The sequence below is a fragment of the Camelus dromedarius genome, chromosome 2, assembly GCF_036321535.1.
Source record: "Camelus dromedarius isolate mCamDro1 chromosome 2, mCamDro1.pat, whole genome shotgun sequence".
Lineage (NCBI taxonomy): Eukaryota > Metazoa > Chordata > Mammalia > Artiodactyla > Camelidae > Camelus > Camelus dromedarius.
In genome coordinates this window covers 29031379-29049833 of record NC_087437.1, presented here as the reverse complement: position 1 = coordinate 29049833, position 18455 = coordinate 29031379, and the positions used below count along the sequence as shown (strand labels likewise).

Below are 18455 nucleotides of genomic sequence, written 5' to 3'. Positions count from 1 at the left end.
TTCTGACTTACCTATTTTCACATAATAATGTTACTTTTAGAATAAGAAAAAATTTCTTTAAAAAAGACTTCAGGGAAGAAAACATTCAAGTTATGAAAACATGGGGCAATAACTATTACTTAGACTAATAAATCTCTATAGACTTAAGGGAATAGAAAGCAATTAAAATATAGACATAAAGAACACTATTCCTATTTCTTTTCACACCCTGGAACAATATATATTTGAGAAGTGAAATATTTAGCTAGGTCAGGCTGTGTACATTCGTGGAATCCTTTATCTATCATGATGTCTGTTAAGAAGAGTTAGTAACTGAAGAGTAAAGCATTAAAAAAAAAATCTGGTTCATACAGATACCATACTGCATGAAAATAACTTAGCTTTAAAAAATAAAAACTGGTCCTTGTTTCTCTAAAATAATTCAAGATTTGAATTAAGAAATACTGATATTAATATGCTGAGACCAGAGACCACAGAACCTTAAGGATAAAAGAAAATTGTAATATACACTGATGGAGAAGATACTGGGAAAGAGGCTCTCTCAATTGCTGCTGGTGGAAATACATTTTCACCACTCTAAAAAGCAGTCTAGTAATACTCATCAAAATTCTCAACACTGTGAACATCTTTAGGTTTATTTATTTATTTTTAATGGAGGCACTGGGGATTGAACCCAGGACCTCGTGCATTCAAGGCATGTGCTCTACCACTGAGCTATACAACTCCCCTAATGCTGTGAATATCTTTAAAACCAGCATTTCTGTTTCAAGGAACTTATCCTATGGACTGTATAGGAATGGGAGCAGAACAATAAAGGATGCTCACAACAACATTGTTTATGACAGTGAGAAATTAGAAATGCCTTAAATGTCCCACAGAAGAGTGTATTTTGCTTTCATGTTTGAGAAAATCCTAGTAATCCATTAATAACAGTATATTGTGTCGCCACTGAGAAGGGTTTGTGCAAGAATGTATCTAATAAACACAATGCTGAACAAAGGAAGCCAGACACAAAAGACTATATACTATATGTCATTTATAGCTAATTAAAAGTGAGGCAACAATAACTGATGGTTAACTTTGGGAGTGCCTCACTATTGGAGGTGAGGACAGAGCACAGAGGGTTTCTGGAGGTCTGTCAGTGTTCCTTCCTTGGTCTCAGACTGATACATAGGGATGTTCACTTTGTGAATGTTCATTAAACTGTACACTGATGACTGTTTACTTTTTTGCATGTCTGCCATGCTTCAATAGCATTTACCATAAGAAAGGGTTGTAAAATATATTAATAACATAGAAAGAAGTTCAGCATACATTTTTAATATAAAAAATCCTTTTCCATCTTAAAGGATTTTGTAGAAAAATAAATGGATGCATGTTCACAAGGTGGCACTGGCAGATATCTCTGGGTGATGGCATCAGAGGTTACTTTTATTTGTAATATTTTAAATATTTCCTAAAATTGTTGCAATAAATATATATTACTTTTGTAAGAAAAAAGCCATAATAATATCATTATAAAAATAAGAAAGGTATATGTAAATTTGTTAAAACAGAGAACAGAGGTAATAAGAATAAGCTTAGCTTAAGCACCTAGAGAAAGAGTTGACAAAGATCAGTTAGGATTAAATGACTTGGCATTTTACAAAGCCCTGATTCAAAAATAAAAACACTTTTCATTCTGGAAGTACATAACATGTGGCTTCAAACAGAAGGCAGGATGTTAAAATTCTAAAGCAAGTGTATAATAACAGACTGGCCCACTCATTTCCTAGGTTATGTAAGCACTCTGGACCTCAGTTGTCCTGCCTGTAGAATGGGTTTAATAATACCTTTCCTGCATCCTCCCAGACATATTTTGAGAATAAGTGATATAAAGATACTGGAATAGCTTTGAACTTTTCAGAGATATTGGTTCAAGGTATTATTACAAGGGCAGTGTATGAGAAAATATGGGATTAGATGCCACTTGAAAACTTTGTGATGCTTGTGAAACTATACCTTTAAAAAGAACCCATACATTAAGAAGACTTTAAGATAACAGTTTTCATTTTTTAGACTTTTATACAAGAACATTTTTATAAAGAAAAAATGAAGAGAAAATAACTTATTTTCAGCTTAAGAAAAATGGAACAATTGTGCTGATTTGAATTATTTTTGAAAATTGGATGACAGCGCTAATTCTATAATTCTCATGATCAACTGAGTATTTCCTACTAGGGAGAGATAAGGAAGTGAGTCCTTCACCCCAGAAAACACATTTACCTCAGCTCGTGTTACACTTTGAGTATCTTCTCACTGTCAGTTGTCTTCCCTTTCAGATACATGGTCTTCTAGGATTGGCTAAATAAATACTGAAAGGCTGACAGTTAAAAGTCTTAAACCTACAAATATTCCCCTCCATCTGCCATCTCTACCCCACCTACATTCTGTGATCTTTATTTCATTACCCTAGGGTAATACTTGATATTAATATGCATTTAATAGTTTACAAGAAAGTCTGTTTTGAACTACTACTTTCATTTTTCCAAATAGTGTATCCACAGATTGTTTGTCCATATCCACTTTGCCAAGAGGACAAAAATCATATTCACGGCATTCATTCAGTGCAGTGGCCCATAGAAATGGATCTCACTGGATGGTCATAGGGACCCCAGCAAGTATATCTCTGTAGCATTTCCTAGATCAGTGGTTCCAAAGTGTTCTTGGACCAGTAGCATCAGCATCACCTGAGAACTTGGTAGACGTGCAAATTCCTGGGCCCCACTCTAGACCTACTGAATCATAAACTCTGGAGGTGCTGCCCAGCAACCCATATTTTAATAAGCCCTCCAGGTGAATCTGACGCATGCACAAATTTTAGAACTACTACCCAAGAGGGATCACAGGTTAGCTTTCTAGAAGCACAGAATGCTCCCTTAAGGGATCTATGAAAATTACCAGTATGCACTGGCTTACTCCGAAAAAACAACGTTGAAATTTCAAGACAGTCATCATAAAAAAATACACAGTAGCACTAGAAGCTTCACTTTGCAGTCATTTGACCATTTTCAGGCCACTACTATAGTAGATTAGAGCTATTCCTAATTTACAGACAAGAAAATAAAACAGGATAGGGTAGGGGAGAGCACTCTTAGAAATCAGTGTAGCTTTCAGCATTAACTGAAAGTTTCTCTCATGTTAATTGCACTAGAAATGATTGTTACATTGTCTTTCAAAATCTCTGTGTGGCAAAACTGAGAGTGAAGGGCAGAATACTGGTCTTCCTGACAGTAAATTATCCTGGCCTTTGAAAAAAGAGTCAAATACAAGACACCCCTAAAGAACAGAAGATCTTTACTATGGAATCATCAGCCCCCTTATTAATTTCTCAGCCTAACCACATCCATCTGCAAAAGAGGGAATTGGTCTTGCCTAGAACTTCCTTGAAACTAGACACAGAAAAAGGCCTCTTCTCTAAATCAAACTCAGTTTACATATTACATGATTGCTTCTTTCTTACAAAGAAAGTATAAGGTAAAACCAGGAAAGAAATAACAGGAGCAACACTAGTATTACTACGGAATTTTTTTACATCTTGTCATTGACTTGAACTTACTAGTTCATTTCACACAAAGTTTCTAATTCACTAAAGGCCACCTCCCGATATGCTGGATTTGATTATCTACATACTTAACCACAGTTGTGTAAACTGAGTAACAGGAGAGGTTCTAAAAGGATTATTAATCCACTGCTATGAGTTTGTAAACAACTTGTGAACAAAATTACTATCTTTACCTTTGGTTAAGAATCAGAATGGTTAACTGCTTCCTTGACAAAAATATACATATGTAACAGCCTTATATTTTTAATACTGAATTAATTCCAGTAAGTCACAAATACAGAAGTAAGGCTTTGAGACATTTACCGAATTGCTCTGAACTTCAGTTTTACCACCTGTAAGAAGGAATCAGGATGGTTGTGAAGATAAATGAGTTAATTCATGTGAATTGCTTAGGACCATGCATGGCAATTAGCAAGCACTCAGAATGCTAGCTCAATTATTATTTTTGTAACTGCAAATGTTAACTCTGTTTTCAGGTTAAATTAACTACCGAATGATGAAGTCAATACAAACACACCAACTAAGACTGAACAGGTTAGTAACAGAAAAGTTTTCCTGATAATGGATACTGTTGCCTTATCCAAAGCTACTGCTATCATTTACCCAAGGAATTCAGATAATAAAACACATGGTCTCTTAATCATCATACTTTGAAAACATTCAACCTCGCTAAGTTTCTGATATGTAATATCTTAGTGGAATCTCATTTACCTATTATGAAAACAGAAGCTATTCTTAGGCCCTTAGAGTTGTAATTTTTAATTCACAGACACTTATAGGTCATATTTAACACATAAAAGCTGGGGAAGGATTACTCCATAGGTATGTGGCATTCATCCAGTTGGCCCCTGGTGTAGAGAACTCTTGTTGGTCTGGGAGACATACAGCAGGAGGACAATGGTCCTGGGCAGAGTAGTGTCAAAATCTGTTTTTCCTAATTCAGTATGATTCTGTAATCAGGCCCCTGTTACTGAAACAGTGCACAGGCATATTTCAGTTTGGATAGTCTTAAAATGCACACATCAAAAAGGAAAACAAGAGGGAGGAAAGAGGCCCCCTTTTATGGTTTGTCTCAGGTAATCCTTCTAGTAATATTGAAATGTATTATATGTGTGTGCGCATGCATGTAAAATTTTAATAGATGGGAAAACAGGAGCACAGAGAGTTTAGAGTCTGGGAAGGGTTAGAAACCATACTGAGAACTCACTAAGTCTTGAAGAGACTATCATGCCCTTTAGAACGTATTGCCCTATGCCTGGAACAATTTTACATTATACAGGCAATGAAGACAAATAGATATGACTGAAATTGTATAACATCTGACATCCAAAAGTCCACATAATAGCACCTTGTCAAGGTTCCCCTTTTGGAGATTAACTAGTATTACTTACTAAGAATTCCAAGTTGTAAAATCTTTCTTTTCCCTTTTCTTTTTCTTCCTTACTCTCTCTCCCTCTTTCCCTCCCTCTCTTTCTCCCTTTCTTCCATCCCTCTCTCTCTTTTTCTTTCTTTTTTAAACAGATGGCAAGTAAAACTTTAAAAGCTACTATTCAGAGCTCCCTGCTAGCATATCACAAATTGGCACAAAAAATTAATAAACAGAAATCTCAGTTAAATAGAGTGGATTGACCAGCAGGGGGAGCTCTCATGCCCTGCAACGATAGTGGAGCCCCAAAAGAAGAAAGACTCCACTTTTTTCCTGGCAAGGACTTAGCCAATGAAAAGCTATGGACTCTGTTTACCACAGCCCTCCCTCTTCCTCTCTGTAAAAGAGTTCTCCTTCCCTTGCCTTGCAGGGACTTGCATGTGGCTTACCATGGTTGCAGACCCTGAGTCACAATTCTTTGATAATCCCAAATAAACCCAGTTTTGCTGGAGAAATAACTGGCAATCTATTTGATTTAGGTCAACATTGGTCTCCAGGCTTCACCTTACTGATTTTTACTTCTAGAAAGGCCTTAAGGTAATACACACTTGAACTTCGAACACTGAGGATGAACACCTCTTGGCTAGGCATATTCTAATTTGGCACTTGGAGTCCATGTTCATGGATCCAAGTTATGGCTTTTCTCTGTTCCTGACTGGGTACTGAATTATTTGTGCCTATCCCAAAGTATTAATTCAGATAATTAGGAGGCAGGAAAACACTCTAGATAGCAAAATGCTGGATAAATGTTAATTTTTGCTCTTATGTTTTACAACTTGGAATTCTTAGCAAGTAATACTAGTTAATCTCCAAAAGGGGAACCTTGAAAAGGTGCTATTATGTAGACCTTGGTATGTTACATGTTATACAATTTCAGTCATCTCTATTTATCAAATAATATACATTCAATAAAAATACCACATGACTCCTGTACATCTTGCAGTGTAATTACCAAATAAATATGTATTCCGCCTGTCAGAAGCCTAATAGAGAGTCCCAGCCTTAGTTATAGACTAAAACTAATGGTGGTTACTATAAACAGTGACGGATTGGATGGCAATCCCTGTACCATCTCAATTTGCAATTTTGTGTTTGGCAGAACTCATAGATTTTATTACCAACAATATACTGCAGTCCAAAGAAAAAAATGGAAGCATTGTGAGCCATTTTCAAGGGCTGTCTCACAAAACACACACTGTAATCACCAAACTGTAGAGAACAATTCCTTCCTGATATGCCTTGGTGGGGGCTGCTGTTTATATTGTTGCTGTTATTATTTTAAAGACAGGGAGTATGTATAACACTACATCTTTCAAAAGGGATCAGCATGAAAGCAATGGGTTTGTATGTAGACAGAATACCTAAAACCACTCAGAATTAATAATAGAAAACCCAAGAAAGAAATTCTATTTCACGGATGGACTCAAGTGTCAAATATTTAACCAAAGTGTAGTTTTGATTCAAAAATATGGATTGAAGAAATATTGACATTAAGCAACTGAAGATAAGAAAAATCACAGTGGATTTATTTTCAATTTTTCAACTTTAAACTCTGTAGTAGACAGTTAAAATTTTTTAATTGAATTATTGAAATGTGCAAATACACTCTTCCATATTTTAATCATATAAGCTGTAAACCTGTGAGTTATTAAAATAAAACATCGCTAGTTTCATTTTCATTTTCATTTTCATTTTCTGTTTTCTGGTAGGGTTGCAGTGATATTCAAGAATTCAGACCGAAAAATAAAATTAAGCAATATCTATACAAAAATACTTATTCTCTTATTTTCTTTCTCCTTAATTATTCTTTGGTCTTCAGTTAGATTGATAAGGTCGGGAATACCACTATTCAGAAACATTTCCATGAAAAATTTGCAAACTGATAGAAAACATTGCAGAGATAAAATTTCCCCGAATTGCAGTTCTGACTTCATTTGGAGGGTAAAAAAATTTAAACGGATTGACATTTTTATATTGTAAGTACAGAATATGAAAAGCAAAATGAGAATTTTAAAGTTTGATGGAAAGTTAGTTTCAGGTAAAACTTAAAAGACAACACAGAAAGTCAGATATGCTTTCTTTTGTAGCCAAAACCCTTAACTAACCTCAGCTCCAAATGATTAATTTTCCATCTTACCTTTTTTGGGTCACGTATTATTAATGAAAATAGCCCAACCATCTAGTTACTCTCTACCAAAGTGCCTTGTTTTATTTTCTTTATAACACTTAGCACTATCTGAAATAATCTCTGTGGTATCTTTACTTGTTAATTAACAACTGACCTCATCAGCTATGTTCCCAGATTCCCAGCACCTATCACATTAACTGGTACATAGGGTCTCAAAAATATTACAATATTAAAATTACAATTTAAAAAAATTAGTGAGGCATTCTGTTTAGATCTCTGTTCTCCAAATTTTATAGATTCCATTAATATATATGTATTTTTTAAACTTCTCTCTTTTTCTGTCTCTCCCTACTTGGAAAGGAGGAGAAACATTTTGTTATGAATGACAAATAAAAAGTATTCCCTGACTGACCTGAAAATTTAAGAACAAAGCCACAGAAACATGGGCTTTTATTGACTGACTTTAGATTGCATGAAAAGATGCACACTGATAAATTCTCTTTGGAAAAAAAATTAGCCAACCCTTTATGTAGCCAAACCACAGAGGAGAAAGTTTAGTTTCTTATTTAAAAACCTGAAATCCAATTGCAGGTATGGATTCTGATTAAATACACATTTCGTAAAGTAAATAACATAACCTTACTGTCTTTTGAATGGTACTTTAGTGGAGGGGCTAAAAACGTAGGCTCCAGAACCAGGATGCCAGAATATGACTTCTGGCTCTTCTGTTTAATAGCTATATAATTTTAGGGACGTTAAACAACCTCTTTTGTGTTTAAGTTTCCTTATCTGTAAAATGGGGCTTGTAATGAAAACTTCTTTTTAAGGCTGTAAAGAATTAATGAGTGATATAGCACAGGAAATTTTACCTAATACCTTGTAATAACCTATAATGGAATATAATCTGAAAAGAAAAGAATCATTATGGTATACACACTTGAAACTAACACAGTATTGTAAATCAACTATATTTCAATTAAAGAAAAAGAATTAATCAGTTAATACATCTCAAGTCTATGGAAAAGTATATGACATATAGGGGATGCTCCAAAAAAGCTCTCTATTATTATCTATTCCAAGAAAACAAACGTCCAAAGTGATATTGTTAGTACAAAGTTACTTACCTTAATAAATATCAAGTTGTCTTCATGGAGGAACTTCAGACCAAATGTAGTTGGGAGATAGGCTTTTAACACACATCACAGGTTCATAAGCTATATAGGCCTATAGACCCAACTTTCACACACTGAAACCTGTTCACTCATTCAGTCACTCAAATAGCTAATGTTTATTGGATGATAAACTACAGTATTTCTACCTTCCTGTAGATGCCAGGAAGAAGTAATACCATCTTCCAAAACAGTCTTAGAAGGATAATAAAAAGGGAAGAGCTTGAACACCAAACAGAGATTTGTTTAGTCTTCCCTTCTGGCTGTGTCTTCTAAGAGAGATCCGAGCAAACAGAAAAATGCTCATCTACACGTTCAGGTTTCCGTGTTGAGGCACCCCATGCCCTTCCAAGTAAAGAACCACCAGACTCTGGAGTAATCTGAATATACTAACGTGTGGGTCCTGAATTGTTTCTTATTCATCAAATACTTAAAAGTGGTTACGTAACGTGTTAGGTTTAGTGCTAGTCTCTGGTTCTAGAACTGGAAAGAAAACAAGACAAACTCCTAACACCGAACCTCTCTACCACTTTTCCACTGCTTAGGGTGTAGTCAGAGATGAGACGCGGGCACATCTAACTGAAAACAAATCCAGCTCCAGGAATTTTGATTTCAAAAATAAGGAAGGGGAGGGTTAGCTTAGTAAAGAAACAGAAAGGGAAAACTGTTGTGAGTGGAAGGAAGAACACGTGGAAAGCTTAGAGGACAGCTGCAGTAAGGTGGGGTCTGCACCTGCAAGAGGTTAGGTCCTGACGGAGCAGAGACTCCTGACTCTCATTGTGCAGCTGAATCTCCCCTTCCCTTCCCTTCCCTTCTCTTTCTTACTTCTAGAACCACCTCCCCCCCAACCCTTTGATTCTCTCCTCTTTGCCCTCAGACATTTTAAAGGAACTGGCTGAGGGGTGGTACCCCTGCATTGGTATTTTTAAAAGCATCAGGTGATGCTGAGGGCAGGGCAATGGAAACAGTTGAAGGTGGGACCAGGCAGAAGTCTAACCTTTGACTACACAGCAAGTAACTTGAAGACCCCCCCGAAGGAAAAAGGATGACCTTGAAGTGCTTTGTGCAGGGGCAGTGTGTATAGTCAGAAACTCACTTTGGAACCATTGCTCTGGCTGACTTGTGGAGAATGGGCTGGAGGGGAGAAGGCCGGAGGCAGAGGAAGCACTAAGAGGCTCGTGTGGTATCTGCTGCATTACTGCCTGTGGCTTTCCTGGTTGTTTCTTAAACGTGGTCTCTTAAGTGTAGCAACTTTCTTTAAAAAAAAAACAAACAAAAAACACACAGGCTATCCGTTAAGTGCTAAAACTTGAGGGGGAGTTACTGAAGTATTAACTCTCACAAATCACAAGGACAAACATTCAAACAGAGGTTCTTCTCCTCAGATGGATTCCAGCAATCTACAGACATCCTGAAATTGTGTGTAAAATTTTTACCTGTCTAGACATGTGTATTTTTCCAGAGTGAGGGTCAACAGTTTTCCATCACCTTGACAAAAATACTGTATGACCCCCAAAGGTCAACAGCACATAAGGCCTTGCAGTGGATGAAATTTAGAGGCGTATTTGGAAACTGAGCCATTTTAAAGATAGTATTAAAAAATATATGGGTATTTTAAAAACTGCCCCTTAACTTGATTTCTCCTATGACTTCCAGGCCTGACAAAGCATCAGAATAATCTAGGGAGATTGTGAGAAGGACAGAGTTCCAAAGCTCACCCCAGAATTACTGAATCAGGACGTGCAGGGGAGGAACAACCTGATGTTAGTTGTCAGGCAGGTTTGGGAACCACTGAGATACTTTTTTACTTGCAGCAAAAATATTTACTTCTGGTCTCCATCACCTTGCTTTTATTTTTTTATAAGTCTTTATTATTTATGCAGAAAAATAGAACCAGGAGCTTTCTTTCAAAATAATACAGTATCATTAATTCTATATTGTGGGAGCATATTCATAATCTGGTTTATAATTCTGGAGAATCTTTTGAGTTTGGAAGGGAGTTTTACAAAAATTTTTTTGTCTATATCTCTATTCTTCCCTTCTCTCCTTTCCAAGAATTGCCATCCAATCCTCTTCTAATAGTGCTGTTTATACTGAAGATTTTTGTGCCAAGGTGAAAAAAAATCATTCTAAACTGCCTGATCTCAGCACTTGAAATGAATGGGGGTTTTTTTGTTTTGTTTTTTTTTTTAATAAGGAAGAGGCTTCCTGGTTTGGGGAAATTATTTTCACTCTTAGATGAATCTGGCCCTCCCATGAATAGCCTTCTTATTTTCCTCTCCTTATGCTGTCTGCTCCACATCTGGTACCCAGTACAAGGCAGAAACAGCATGTTATCAACCATGAGAAGAAAGAAACATAAGGCTCTTAGAAATCTTGGATCTCATTTATTGTCCTATTGAAGGCGTACTCTGGAGTATCTGAAAAGCTTTAGATGATTAAAAATGAAATGTAAAATGTGTTGTCCCGGGCAATTATGAAGGCCGAGGGGAAACCTTTTGTACATTGCTGGGCTGCGGCTGTCTCCAAGGACAGCTCGGAATAGCAGCAGGAACATGATGGTATTCAGAAGGGCTGATTGTGTGGGGCTGATACAGTATTCAGTATTATTTCTTGTTCTATCAGACTTCATAATGTAAATTTTACACAGTTAAGGATTCTGAACAACGGCAACACATTGCTGTTTTGAGGAAAGACTTTCTGAAATATTTTACATTAGTTCTACAAAAATAACCCACGCTGAGAAAATCTAATTAAAAAAAAATGTTTTGTCTAGGACTGGGGCTAGAATCCCTTGGCAAGTTTTACTTTATACCTACTCCCTTTTCATTTCTATTTTTTTTCCTCCTGCTTTCTCTCATATTTCTTTTCTCTGTATTTCTACATCTCATTGTTATCCTTCTTCGCTTCTGTTGTTTAGCCTAGGCTTCTGCCTTCGAGTTCTGCACCCACGGCACCAGGGAACTTGGCAGAGGTTCTCAGGCGCAAAAACAGTGTGCTCCTTCGGTAAGGACATCCAAGAAAAAGACAGGCCCAGGAATCTGAACAGGACCTACGGTGTATGCAGTTTCCAATCTCTTTATTTTTCATGGACTCCCTCTTGTCAGCCCGTTGCATTATAGGAGTTATCGTCCCATTTCTTTCTTTTTCTTTTAAAAAAATTTTTTTTTCGTTTTTAGTTGAGGTGCTAGGGATTGAACCAGGACCTTGTGCATGCTAAGCATATGCTCTACCACTGAGCTATTACCCTCCCCCTAATTTTTCATATTTAATGTAGAATTTCTTATTGTTGCGATAGTAACAAGATATCAGACCCTTTTAGGTTTGGTTTTTGCCAACGACCTAGAATATCTATCAGGTAAAGAAATAAAGTCTGTCCTGTGGAAGCCTGACAATTTTTTAATTTGCCTGAAAAGAGGTACTCCAAATCGCGAGCACACTCCACATCTTACATCCAGCCTTCCCCTGCCCTGCACTGAGCATTGCACCGTGTGAGGAAACGGTGTAAGGACTCCCCAGGGCAAGAAGGCGCTTCTCTGGCACAGTGGCGCTCGGCGGGTTGACTTTGCACCCCCCTCCCCAGGACATCTGACAGTACCTGGAGACATTTTTAGTTGTTGGAACTGAAGGGGTGCTATTGGCATGTGGTGGGTAGATGCCAGGGCTGCTGCTAAACATCCTCCAGTGCACCCTGCTTCCCCTCACTTCACCCTCAGCCGCAAAAGCAAGAATTATCTAGACAAAATGGGAATGGTGCTGAGGCTGCGAAACCAACCGTGTTCCAGACATCGGACGTGCCCTGCTCCATGGCTGCCTTGGTCCATGTGCAGCAGCAGGGAAGTGTGTCCGTGAGACTCGATGCTGAGTCACAGACGGCAACTGTGCCACCTTTGGGAAAACTGGCTATGCTTGTTAGACTTGACGGGTGTTTATGTGTCTGCAAGACACTTGGTTTGTAAGGGAAAGTGAAATGGAGTCTGTTAAGCAGGGACTGGGGTGGAGCAGGTCTATTTAAAGAGCACTAACTGGGAGTCAGTAGCCCTGGCTCCGCCTTCACCTCACCACCCTGGGCCTCCCTCTCTCCTCTAGCAAGTAAGAATTGGAACGAGCTCATCCCTTCCGGTTCCAAAATCGTACAATGAATGAAAAACGACCTCACAGTTCAAGGGAAATGTTTAACATAGTTTAGACTGGGCATCGTCTTAATCTGTGGCTCCCTAAAATTTTTTCTCATCAAAAACAAGAGCCATCTTTAAATACATGCACTCAAAAATGTGTTTGTTTTGAATATTAAGTTGATATCCCAGGAAAACAGAGTATCCATTGGTGTTTAAATATTGCCCCTCTGCAATATGCTTCTTAGAAAAATCCAGTTTGTCTAGCCACTTGTTTTACCACTCACCTTGAGGAGCTGTCAGTGGTTTTCTTCCACCAGACATATATCAGCCTGGCTCACTGCCAGTGCTCCCTGGGAAAGGCACATGAGTAGGGTCAGGTCTAAGGAGAGCCGTTGGAAATGGTGGCCATGGTAATAACCTCAGTCCTTGTCCTACACCACACCCTTCTCAAAAAGGCCCTGGGTCGCTGGAGCGTGGGTCTGACTCATCAGTACCCAGAAGTCTGTCAGGAGAGAGGAAAAGAAAAGGAAACCGGGTTAAATTGTTCCGAATACTCAGCACATAGCACACACTTCACAGCTGTCATCTGATTTAATCATCACAAACACCTGTCGAAATGGGTAAGTGTCACATCCCTTCACTGATTTAAAAAAAAAAAGTGAGGTTCAGAAAACTTATTTACAACCTATGGAAAAATCTGATTCAAGGGAATATAAATAATAAAATAATAAAATAAATGGATTGGATCACATAACTGAGAAATGGAGGTAGATGTAGAAATAGAGCTTGGCCTAGAGACTTAATACATATCACAGTTTTCCCAGTTTCGGTTTCTCTCTTGTGTTTTCTGAAGTGTTCGCTTTGGCTTTAGGCCACACTGCACGTCCCAGAAGCTCCTGACTCTTCCTCAGGACCTCACACCTCTTGGCTTTGGAGTCGACTGTGGTTCCCACACAAGTCTGGGATTCATTCTCTCCTTGGCTTATCTAGTCACATGTTTTTCCCTGAACTAATGGTTCTGTGTTGAGAAAGGCTGATCAATTGGCCCATTCCTGGTGCTGCATGGTCACAGGTACAAATTAGAAAGTGACTAAATTCCCTAAAGGAACATCTGGGTACTGTTAGCAAGAAAAATTTGAAGGACCAGGTTTTTTGTTTTTTTAATTGACATATAGTCAGTTTACCATGTTGTGTCAATTTCTGGTGTACAGGATAATGTTTAAGTCATACATATACATACATAATTTTCATATTCTTTTTCATTACAGGTTACTATAAGATATTGAATATAGTTCCCTGTGCTATACAGTATAAACACTGTTTATCTATTTTATATACAGTAATTAGTATCTGCAAATTTTGAACTCCCTATTTGTCCCTTCCCACCTCCTTCCCACCTTCCCCCTCTGGTAGCCATAAGTTTGTTTTCTATGACTGTGAGTCTGTTTCTGCTTTGTGAATAAGTTCATTTGTGTCTCTTTTTTTTTTTTTTTTCTTTTTCTTTTCTTTTTTTAGATTCCACAGGTAAGTGGTATCATGGTATTTTTCTTTCTCTTTCTGGCTTACTTCACTTAGAATGACAATCTCCAGGTCCATCCATGTTGCAGCAAACGGCATTATTTTATTATTTTTATGTATTATGAATATGAATATGAATAGTATTCCATTGTATAAACATATCACATTTTCTTTATCCAGTCATCTGTTGATGGACATTTAGGTGGTTTCCACGTATATAGTTCTTGTATATAGTGCTGATGAACACTGAGGTGCATATATCTTTTTGAATTAGAGTTCTCTCTGGATATATGCCCAGGAGTGGGATTGCTGGCTTATATGGTAAATCTTTTTAGTTTTTTAAGGACTCTCCATACCGTTTTCCATAATGGCTGCACCAAACTACATTCCCACCAATAGTGTAGGGGGGTTCCCTTTTCTCCACATCTTCTCCAGTATTAATTGTAGACTTTTGAATGATGGCCATTCTGACTGGTGTGAGGTGATACCTCATTGTAGTTTTGATTTACATTTCTCTGTTAATAGCGATATTAAGCATTTTTTCATGTACCTATTGGCAATTTGTAAATCTTCATTGGAGAATTGCTTGTTTAGGTCTTCTGGCCATTTTTGGATTGGGTTGTTTGTTTTTTTGTTTTTATGTTGCATAAACTGTATATTCTGGAGATTAAGTCCTTGTCAGTCCCATCATTTGCAAATATTTTCTCCCATTCTGTAGGTTGTCTTTTGTTTATAATTTCCTTTGTTGTGCAAAAGTTTATAAGTTTAATTAGGTCCCATTTGTTTATGTTTGCTTTTATTTCTATTGCCTGGGTAGACTGCCCTAGGAGAACATTGCTAAGATTTATGTTAGAGAATGTTTTGCATATGCTTTTTTTCTAGGTTTAGAATGTGAAGGACTAGATAGACAGTGAGGTGGTAACTCAAACGTTCACTGGTAGGTTAAAGAAATGACCAAAGTGCTTGGAGTTTCTACTACAAAAATAATTTTTAAACACATCTAAAACAATCTTTACATTTAACTATCAAAGAAAGAGAAAGATCAATGCCAGAATCTGGGCTGCTAGTCCTTAATTCCCAAGCATGTTCTAGAAACCATGGAGGTTTTATATGAGTAATTTAAGAGTTTATTGTATAGTGCTATTTTGAAGCTGGTCAAAATAAGGCACAGAGACTAAACAATAGTCCCATTAACTATGTTGTTTTTCACTGCTCATAATACTGGACACATTTTTCTCACTAATCAGTGGAAATTCTCATGAAAAAGCAACGAGGACAAATTGCCTCCTTGCATCCAACCCTTCTGATCATCTTGGAACAGGACCGTAAGAAAGAATCTGAAAGGGCACCAGGGCCAGACCAGTGTCCTTTTTTTCCCTTTAAACATCTCACCAGTTTCCAAAGATGACTCTACTTGTTCTCAGCTATGAAGTATTTCTTCATGATAAATAACATGACAGTTTCTAAAATAACTTGAGTCAATTCCATGTAACTTAAAAATAATGATGCTAAAACTTTTAAAAGGAGACTACATTATGATGCCTATTAAAGAGATTTTTCTTTCCATAATATAAAACACAAACTTCTTTAATTAAGAGAATTCACATGGCTGAGGGAAATTATCTGGGCAGAAACCACTTACCCTGTAGACAAAAAAGTCATGAAATGTGGACATTAAACTTATTTGTCCTCAAGAAATAAAGGGAACTTAGTAAAGCCGAATCAGATGGTAGGACTCATGTTAGCTGGATATTGTGGCATTTTTCTGTACAGGTAAGAATAAAAACGGGTTTCTGATACGTCACATAACTACCAATATACCAAAATAATCTTTGATTAACAACACCCCATCTGGATGGAAAAATGTTTTCTCCCCTTTTAAAAAATTACTTGTTTGGTTAGTTCAGAAACCTAAGTTTGAATAAAATATTGCCTGTGAAGAAATTAGCACAAAAATTTCAAATATTAATTTTTTGGTTTACCCCAGGCTACCTTTAGACCACAAAGGTAGAAATAATTAAAAAACAAAACCTCAAACACAACATCTTTTATAATGTTAGCTTTTAAAAAAGAAAACAGACTACAACCCTAAGATGGTAATGAATCATCTTTGTGGACCTGCTTAGAAGCACTTACTGCCTGTAGGCAGAAGTCATGGTCAGCATCCTGCTGCTCGGTCTCTCTCTCCCTCTTCCCCCTTAACCTTCCCCTCCCCCTCTCCTCTCTTCCTCTCTCTGGTGTGGTTCAGTACATCACAGTGTGAGTGACCAAGATGTCGATGGCATATTCAGAGAAGACAGACCTTGGTGATGAAAGGCCTCAAAATGAGCTTATGTCCACCGTCTGGATTTGTTGAAGGAATTTTGATGTTTAATCTAGGAAATAACAAGACTTCACTTCTTTTTCCAAATAACCAAAAACTTAACTTGACCTAGAGAACTAAGTGTTCGATTCATTAGCATCTTAAGAAAAACTAGAAGCAGTGAACAAAGGTTCAAGAAAGTGGTTAAGTACACAAATGATGGAGTCAGAAAGTCAGGGGTTCGAATACCTGTTCCACCACATACTCACTGTATAAGCTTGGCAACATATTTAAACACTAGGAGCCTCAATCTCCCTCTCTGGTAAGTTTGGAAAATAACAACTAACTTGCAGGGTTATTATAATGATCAAATGAGTCAACAGTGTATTCAAAGTGCTACATGTAGCAACTGGCATTAGTAAGGATTCAACAAATGGTCTTTCAACAGTTGCTTCATAAATCATCATCACAGTTATTATTATTTGTCAGAAGTATCCAATGACAAAAATTCTTGCCTTTGAAAGTAGTCATTTCAGCCATTGGTTGAGGTGTTCAGTAGCTTCTGTGTTGTTGTTGTTGTTTTTTTCTAGTTCAAACTCATTTCCCTTTTATTAAAGTCCAAGTTATCATTACATGGTTTGGTACTCAACAAAGGAAAACTTGTTCAAATAAGATAATATGTTATCAACAGTATTTCCAGCTGATTGTTTACAATCAAATAGCATTATCAATAAATCCTTGGAAAGCCCATCCATACTCCTTAAGGTGTAAGGAGTATGAGCTTAAAGTCTTCCGGTCTGGATTTGAATTTCAGTTCTAACATTTACTAGCTCTGTTTAAACTGGACATGACATTTAATTTGTATGAATCTCAGTTTTCTTTTCTTAATTTAGAATAATAATATCTCTTTCACAAGCTTGTTTTTTCCTGAGTAATAAATAACATAATCATAAGAAGAATATAATTTTTTGAGCATGTACAGATTTTCCTTGACTGACAGTGGGGTTACAACCCAAGCAACATATCAAAAGTTGAAAATATCATTAAATTGAAAATGCATCTAATACATCTAACCTATTGAACATTATAGCTCAGTCTAGCCTACCTTAAACTTTCTCAGAACACTTACTTTAGCCCACGGTTGGGCAAAATCATCTAACACAAAGCCTATTTTATAATCAAGCATTGAATATCTCAAGTAATTTATTGAATACTGTACTGAAAGTGAAAAATGGAACGGTTGTCTGGGTGCAAGATGATTGTAAGTGTATCATTTAATTACCCTCATGGTCACGTGGCTGCTTGGGAGCTGTGGCTCACGGCCACTGCTCAGCATCACAGGGCCATCTATTGAATTATCTTGAGCCTCAGAAAAGATAAAAATTCAAAGTATAGTTTCTACTGAGTGCATATTGCTTTCACGCCATATAAGTTGAAAAACTGTAAGCTGAACCACTGTTAAGTCAGAGACTGTCTGCACTCAGTGCCAGGCACTATTCCAAACACTCTACATGCATTCACTTATTTAATCCTGACAACAGAACTAGGAGGAGGTTATTACTATTATCCCCATTTTACAGATAAGGAAACTGAGCCATAATTTGAGTCATTAGCCCAAGGTCACACAGTTAATAAGATGTCTGGCTCCTGGGACCATGATCATGAACATTCCTAACACAGTGCTTGACACGGAACATTTGTTCATTCTTCCTCCGTGCACCGGAAGACTGCTTAGCCAGCATAGCCTTACAGGGACAACCAATCAAAGATTCAAACTTGCCAGGGGTAGTAATTCAAGAGTCTGGACTTAACTGCCTTGAGTGCCAGTCCATGAACTAGGGTCACACTGGCTGCAGTTAAATGAAAGATTGCTCTGAGAATTACCAATTCTCGGGCCCACTTCTGGAAATGACCAGTCAGTAATGTGGTGGGGAGCTAAGAATTTGTGGCGCCCTAGGGATCCTGTCGCACAGCTGGGGTGGATAACCAGATACCTGTGACTGTGTGTCTTCCAACTAGGAGTTTCTACAAGCCTCTGAATAAAAACAGGCACTTGATTGTTTGATCCTAAGTTTTCCAGTTTGTAGTCAGGGGCATTTCCTCCCTCTAACTGATTAGGGAAAAATACGTAAGGTCACGGAATCCATTATTTCTTCTGTAGAAAAGCTTCACACCTCCCCGTCTAAAGGG

The 18455-nt window shown here is 37.4% G+C and overlaps 1 non-coding gene across 1 annotated transcript; it reads right to left on the bottom strand.

The window, feature by feature from the left end:
• Window positions 1-652: 652 nt before the first annotated feature.
• TRNAS-UGA (transfer RNA serine (anticodon UGA)) lies at window positions 653-726 on the bottom strand. The gene has a single exon. It is a non-coding gene; the product is annotated as a tRNA-Ser (tRNA).
• Window positions 727-18455: the final 17729 nt, after the last annotated feature.